The sequence below is a fragment of the Elephantulus edwardii genome, unplaced genomic scaffold, assembly GCF_000299155.1.
Source record: "Elephantulus edwardii isolate Elephantulus edwardi_28Jun2011 unplaced genomic scaffold, EleEdw1.0 scaffold00045, whole genome shotgun sequence".
Lineage (NCBI taxonomy): Eukaryota > Metazoa > Chordata > Mammalia > Macroscelidea > Macroscelididae > Elephantulus > Elephantulus edwardii.
The window spans coordinates 16,479,067-16,486,625 of NW_006399795.1; the positions used below are offsets into that span (position 1 = coordinate 16,479,067).

General features: G+C 44.0%; 2 pseudogenes; both read right to left on the reverse strand.

The window, feature by feature from the left end:
* Nucleotides 1-1,765: 1,765 nt before the first annotated feature.
* LOC102861162 lies at nt 1,766-2,870 on the reverse strand (annotated as a pseudogene).
* A 2,240-nt stretch (nt 2,871-5,110) lies between these two features.
* LOC102847969 lies at nt 5,111-6,312 on the reverse strand (annotated as a pseudogene).
* Nucleotides 6,313-7,559: the final 1,247 nt, after the last annotated feature.

Sequence of the window (7,559 nt, forward strand, 5' to 3'; positions counted from 1 at the left end):
GTGCCCTCTCCTAGCAATATGCCCAAAGTTTGTGAGACAAAGCTTTAAATCTCAAGAAAACAAAACTTTTCACCACTGGATCCATAGGCAAAATCACGATAGGTGGAGAAAAGATTGAAACTAATCAACAACTTCATCTTACTTGGATCCCATTTGATTTACAGCCTCTGAAAACCTGCTGGAGGTTTGGCTTTGCATCAGCTCTGACTTGATGGTACACCAGCAATAGCTAATGATCCTGAGAGTCTTTCCCAGGCCTCTGTTAGCCATCTGAATGACTTCTTTGGTAAGGTGTCTTCTCATGTCTTCGGCTCATTTTGCTTCTTGTATAAAGGCAGTGAAATTTCATCTCAAGTGCTCTGGAAATATTGTCAGGAAGAACCAGTCCTTGGAAAAAGATGTAATGCTGGGAGGGGTGGAGGGTCAGTGAAAGAGAGGAGAGGAGATGGACTGATAAAGTGACTTGAGGATTGTGGAGATTCTGACGATGGCGCCTGACAGGACAAGCCTCTGATTTGTTGTTCATCAGGTCACTCTGTGTTGTTGTTGATGGCATCTAACAAGTTATTTCTGATTCCTGGTGACTCTGTAGGATAGACTGGAGCTGCTCTCACAAGGTTTCCAAAGCTGCAAATCTTTACAGAAGACTGGCACATTTTTGTCTCTTCCCACAGCTGGTGGGTTTGAACCGCCAACATATTTTTATTAACAGCCCAGTTCTTTAACCAATGTGTCACTAGGGCTCCTTTGTCTCCTATAATAAGAGTGTCATGCCCTCTTAAAGGACACAAAAGGCACCATCCTCTGGTTTTCAGAGTATACTTTAAGCCAGAGGGCTTGAACCTGGGCTGCTCCTTCAGAGTTGAGGTCAGTGTCAGGAAGCTAAGGGACAGAGCTGGCTATGAAGCTCCACTCTTTGGCTCTGTACCCCTAAAGCCTCAGATATTCTTGGCTCCTCATGCTTCCAACCTGACCTGGCTTTGTGTGTGGGTTTATTGTTGTTGTTGTTGTTGTTGTTATGTGCCATCGAGTCATTTGCAACTCATAGTGACCCTATGTACAAGAGCCCTAAACGCCATTCTAGCTTGTGCCAACCTCACTGTCTCAAACACATTCATTCCCACCACTCCACTCACAGAATCCATCCATCTCATCGAGGGTCTTCCTCTCCTGTGCCGTCCCTCCACTCTCCCAAACATGATGTCCCTCTCCAAGGACCAGTCCCTCCTTGCAACATGCCCAAAGTATGTCAGACGAAGCTTCAGAATCCTTGACTCCAGGGAACATTCTGGCTTCACCCTCTCCAGGACAAACCTGTTTGTTCTCCTAGCAGTCCATGGTATATTCAACACTCTTCTCCAGCACTACAACTCAAAGGCGTCAGTTCTCTTTCTGTCATCCCTATTCACTGTCCAACTCTCTGATGCATAGCACGTAATTGTGAAGATTATAGCCTATAACAAAAGAAAACATAACTCTTAATTTGTCCAAAAGTTAATAATTTGGCAAAAGTTAATAAAACTTCGTGACTACTTTTCTCAAATACTACTCTTATGTCCAAGAAGGAAGAATACAGTTCTCAGATAAAAAGCAAGCAAACAAAGACATACAAAGGGGTGGGAGAAGTGAGCTTTACTACAAAGCATTCAGTACTGTTGGATTTCTGTTACAAAGTTCCCAAGCTGGTATTCTTCTACAAGCTCTCTTCTGATGGTACAAGAGTTCAATATTTCTGCCGGCAAGTTCAAAACAATCAGTTTCTATTTTATTGATAGATTCTCCGAGGTTCCTGTAGCATGACACCACCTTCTGTCATCTCACTTTGCAGTCGTTTGATCGAGTCTGAGGTTGCCTCCCAAGAGGTGGACCATGAAGTTGATTCCTGCCTGTAAGCATGGCTCTGCCCGTGCTCGTCCCACACTCTCACAGGCCACCACATTCGCAGTCCTATCAAGGAGCTTTTTTGATAGGCCATTCATGAGTGGATGCTGAAATCACAATCTGGCCATTTAGATGCTCGACTAATGCTTTTCTTTTTTTAAAAAAAATTATTATTAATTTTAATGAAAATTTACAGAGACTTTGGATTTCCATTAATTCATTGTTGCACCTTTCTCCCCTTCCACCCCTCCCCCCTAGTACACTACCATCTTGGAAAAGTAAAAGATAAATTCTTTCATTGTTTTACAATCCCTCCCCTCAGGTCCACTACACTATGCAGCCTTTGCTCTGGACTCCTGCCATGACAAAAAAATACCTAATCACATATCCCTTTTAAACAGTTCTCTCCCTCATTTGTTTCAATGCAGTATACATTATTAAACCCATCTTTCTCAGTCTCCCCCCAACCCTGATGTCAGTCCTGTTTTACAACAGTGGTACTATGCAGTATTTGTCCTTTTGTGACTGAGATACTTCACTCAGCATAATGTCCTCCAGGGTCACCCATTTTGAATAACATTGCATGAGTTCCTTGTTTTTCAATGCAGTGTAGTATTCCATTGTGTGACTATACCACAGCTTCTTGCTATTGTGAACAAAGCCTCAATACACATGGGTGTGCATATATCTGCTTGGGTGGCAGTTATGGTCTCTTTGGGGAACTAATGCTTTTCTATGATGCTGAATCCTTATAACTCGTGACTTGTGCCAGAACTCTTGGGAGAGCCACACTGCCCCCCAGCCCTGCTCTTTCCTGGCCACAGCCAAGAGCCCCAGATTTCAGGGATTCCAGTTAGTGAACTGGGGGGCAACTGCTTCATTTTCCACAGGATCTGCTTCACTGCTGGTTTGGCACTGGCTGAGACGGCTGAAGACCCAAACTCAGGGTTTCTGCAAACTGAAAACCAGAACCACGACCAAAATGCCATCGTTAAGGGCACCTCTGACATGGCTTTGGAAAAGCCGCACCTCCTGTCCTTCACAGGGGTTTCGGGGGTCCATGGCTGCAGCCATTTTAACTCAGGGACAAGCAAGATGTAGCATGTCTTTTGATTTCTTTCTTTCTTTTTTTTTTTTTTTTGTCTTTTGATTTCTTGACTGCTGGTACTAATTGTGGTGTCGACTGTGGGTCCAAAGAAGAAGAAATTGTTAACAATTTCAATCTTTTCCCCATCTACCATGATGTTGCATATTAGTCCAGTGGTGAGGAGTTTTGTTTTCTCGATGTTGAGATGTAATTAATATGGAAGGCTGTAATCCTTGAGATTTTGCACCAAGTACTTCAAGTCCCCTTCACTTTCTGCAAGCAAGTTTGGGCCATCTTCATAATGCAGGTTGTTGATGAGTCTTTCTCTGATCTTGATGTCATTCTTTTTCATAAAGTTCAGATTTTCAGGAGCTCTGGTGGCCTAGTGGCAAGAAGCTGCACTGCAATCCCAGAGGCGTGTGGTTCAAATCCACCAGACACTGCTGGAGAAGGAAGGGCATTCTCCTCCTGTACCAGTCAGATCCAATTTGACAGTACACACACACACACCCACACACACACACACACAAAAGTTGAGTTTCTCAAATTGTTTGCTCAGCATACAGATTGAACATGTATGGAGAAAGAAAACAGCCTTGGCACACATCTTTCTTGATTTTAAACTATGCGGTGTTCCCTTATTCTGTTTGGACAAATAGCTTTTTGATCTAGGTAAAAGTAAATTTCACATGAGCACAATTAAGTGTTCTGGGATTCCCACTCTTCTCTATGTTAGTCATAATTTGTTATGATCCACAGAGTCAAATGCCTTTTCCTAATCAATAAAACATTAATAGTCATCTATCTGGTACACTCTTCTTTCCACTAAGATTCATCTGACAGTATCAGTAATATATATCCCTGGTGCCAAGGAGTATTCTAAATCCAGCTTGAACTTTTGGATATTCTCTGTTGATGTACTATTCTAGCTGATTTTGGATAATCTTCAACAAGATTTTACTTGCATGTGATACTGTTCGATAATTTCCACATTCTGTTGGATCACCTTTATATGAATGAAAACAAATATGGATTATGAAGGGGAACAAATACGGATCTCTTCTAGTCAGTTGGCCAGGTACTTGTCTTTTAAATTCCTTGGCACAGGCTGGGAGCATGTCCAGAGCTCCATCTGTTTGTTGCTTTCCCCTTAATCCCTATGTTTGCCAATGCCTTCAGTGCCATACTTTTTCCTTCATCACCATTGGTTCTTCATCACATGATACTTCCTGAAATGATTCTATGGCAATTAATCCTTCTGGAATAATGACTGTGTATACTCTCATAACCATCTCCTTTTGATGTTTGTTGTTACATATTGTTGAGTTGGAACTGACTCATAGCTGACCTTCCATGGGGATTTTCAGAGGCCATTAATTTTTCAGGAGGAATATGACTATCTTTCTTGTGGGGAGCATTTGGTGGATTCGAACCATGTACCCTCTTTGGGTTGGCAGCATAACTCCTTACCACTAAGACACCAGAGTGGCCTCTGGTCCTTAGTTCCTGCAAAGTTGCTTTCCAGGCCTAATCTGTTTAAAATGATTGCTTAAGCATGTGAAGCCCACCCTCCTCAGACTGCAGTGTGGCCTGCCTCCAGAAGCAGCAGTCTTGTGGCTCTTACCAAACTCTAACTGGCATCCACAGAGACTACTACATATGAGCACCATTCCACAGCGAATGAAGGATGCTCATTCACCCAGAAATTTTTTTTTAACTCTAGAGATATTTTTATTTTTCAAAAATAGTAAATTTCTGTTGAAATGTTGCAAAAACATTTCATAGACAGTCATTCAGGTATCACTGCCTCTGACAGTATCCCCTGGTGTGGTCTGTACCCCGTCTCCCACCATCACAGTTGAGACTCTGTCAAGTGCTGGCTTACTTGACAGCCTTCTAGAGCATATTCTAGGTTTCAGGGTCCATTTCTCTCCAGGTCTCTGTAGGAGATCTTGAGCTTGGGAGCACGGACGGGTACAACCGGCCTTGTTCTCTTGCAAGGGAGTCAAGAGTCCTTGGAAAGGCCAAGGGTGCTTTTCCCAGACTCGAGGAACTTTTGTATTCTAATAAGGCTTTTCCATTTCTAACCACTAAAAATGGAGACAACTCTGTCAAAGCTCCTTTGATCCCACGCTCAGTGCGTCAGTCTGCGTTTCTCTTCCCTCTGTAAATCACCATTCCAAGTGTACTTCCAGAACAGGTTACTGAATATATTTTTTTGGACAGAATGTAAGCTTCAGTCCTGTCTCAGTGACTGGGGAGACCATCACAGTATACACATCTCCACAGGGAATCTCGGTGACGTCGCAGAAGTTGGGGCTGGAGTTGGGGGTGCAGGTGAAGATGCCTTTGGAGCCATAGAGGTCAGTGCTGTAGTTGGCAGCCCCCCTGGAGGCTTGCCAGTAGATCCGGATGCCATTAGGGCCCAGCCTATATAATTTCACCCCCAAAGGGCAACAGGCACTAGAGGAATAACTTCGGAAGGAACACTCCGCAGTCAGTCCGGTGGCGCTAATTGCTTTCAATGTCACCGTGTAGTTGATGCCACACGTGATGCATCCCAGGAGGCAGTGGGTTTCATGCGTGTGACACTTTGACTGTCCAGCGTGGGACTCCAGCACCACGACGTAGGTTTGGGCCCCAGTCCCGATAGTCCAGCTAACATTGATGACCGACTGAGTGACTTGCGTTAATGTCAGGCCGACTGGACAGCATGGCACGGTTTCCAAGGGCACACTGTAGCTCGGCAGGCTCCGTCCTGCCAGTGTTTCGGCCACTGCGGTGATGGAGAACCCCGAGCCGCAGGGCAGGCCCTCCAGGGCACAGGAGTCCCCCGTGCTGCTGCACTGATACAGCCCTGTCTCTCCCCGGGAAGTCACCGTGTACGTGGCGTCATCATTAGTGGATCGCCAGCGCACATTAATCAAGGAGACTGCGTCCTTTGAAACATTTTTTATTTCAGGACTGCAGGGAGCTGTGGTGATAAATCGTGACATACATGACGTATTGCTACCCCTGACTTCGCTGAAGGAATACACTGTGATGTTATACTCGGTATCACATTCTAGAGCTGAAAGAGTACAAGCAGGGGTGGTGTCATTGCACTCCACCACGTGGAACCCGTGTACAGCCTTAGTCTCGTAGAGTTCAGCACCACGAGCAGGAGACCAGACAAGCTCTACTCTGTCACCTGACACGAACACGGGGCTAATGTCACTGGGACAACAGGGAGCTGTAGTATAATTGAACACATCACCCAGAGGACTCTGTCCTGCCTTGTTATAGGCAAAAACACTAATAAAGTAAGTGAAGCCACACTCAGATAGGAAGTTGCACTGGGTGAGGGATCACCCAGAAATCTTCATGATGGATTGATTCCATCTTGAAAGACTGAGTATTTCCATCACTCCTTCTAGAAAAGCCAGTTCCAAGAAACTTGACCTCTTCTCAGACAATTGTTGAATATTACAATTTTTTTATTAAGAAAATAATAAAATCCCCTCACTTTTTCCTCCTCAGCTCCAATTTTCCATTCAAAGTGTTTTCCTCTTTTAAGCAAATTCTGTTTACCTAAAAGAGGAACTATGATGGCAAATAAAAGTGTGTTTCAGGCCTACATCCCTTCTCCATACCTATTCAGTCTGACACAGGATAGGACAGGGTTCAGACCTTTTGTTCAGATGAGTCATACTCAACTCGATGGAACCTACAACAAAGAAAAACAATTCAATCTGTATGCTGAGCAAATAATTTGAGAACTTGGGATCTCTGTTGGCCTAATGGTAAGAAGTCCCAAAGGCATGTGGTTCGAGGCCACCAGCTGCTCTTCAGGAGAAGCATGGGCAATCTCCTCCTGTGTGATTAATTGCCTCTGAAAACCCTCTAGGGGGCCAGCTATGGGTCAGTTCTGACTCTATGGTACACAACAACAACAACAACAATGTGGCATCAGGATCAGAGGAAGACTTATTAACAACCTGTAATATGCAGATGACACGCCTTGCTTGCTGAAAGTAAGTACCTGAAATGCTTGCTGCAGAAGATCAAAGACAACAGCCTTCAGTAAGGATTGCATCTCAACATCAAGAAAGTAAAAATCCACACCACTGGGTCAATAGGCAACATCATGATAGATAGAGAAAAGGTTTAAATTGTCAATGATTTCATTTCACTTGGTTCCATAATCAACACCATTGGTACCAAATTTATGAAATTAGAAGAGGTGTTGCTTTGAGGTAGCTGCTGTTAAGGACTGCTTCAAAGTGCTAAAGAACAAGGACATCTGAGGGAGCTCTGGTGGCCTAGCGGCAGGAAGCTGCACTGCAATCCCAGAGGCGCACAGTTCGAATCCACCAGATGCTCTGCTGGAGAAGGAGGGACAGTCTCCTCCTGTAACAGTCAGATCTGATTTGACGGTACATGCACAAAAATAATAAAATAAAATTTTTTAACAAGGACATCATTTTTAAAGACCAAGATGCCCCTGATCCAAGCCATGACCTTTCAATACTTCCTATGCATCTGAAAACTGGACAATAGTTAAGGATGACAGAAATAGACACCTTTGAGCTGTGATGTCGGAAAAGAATAC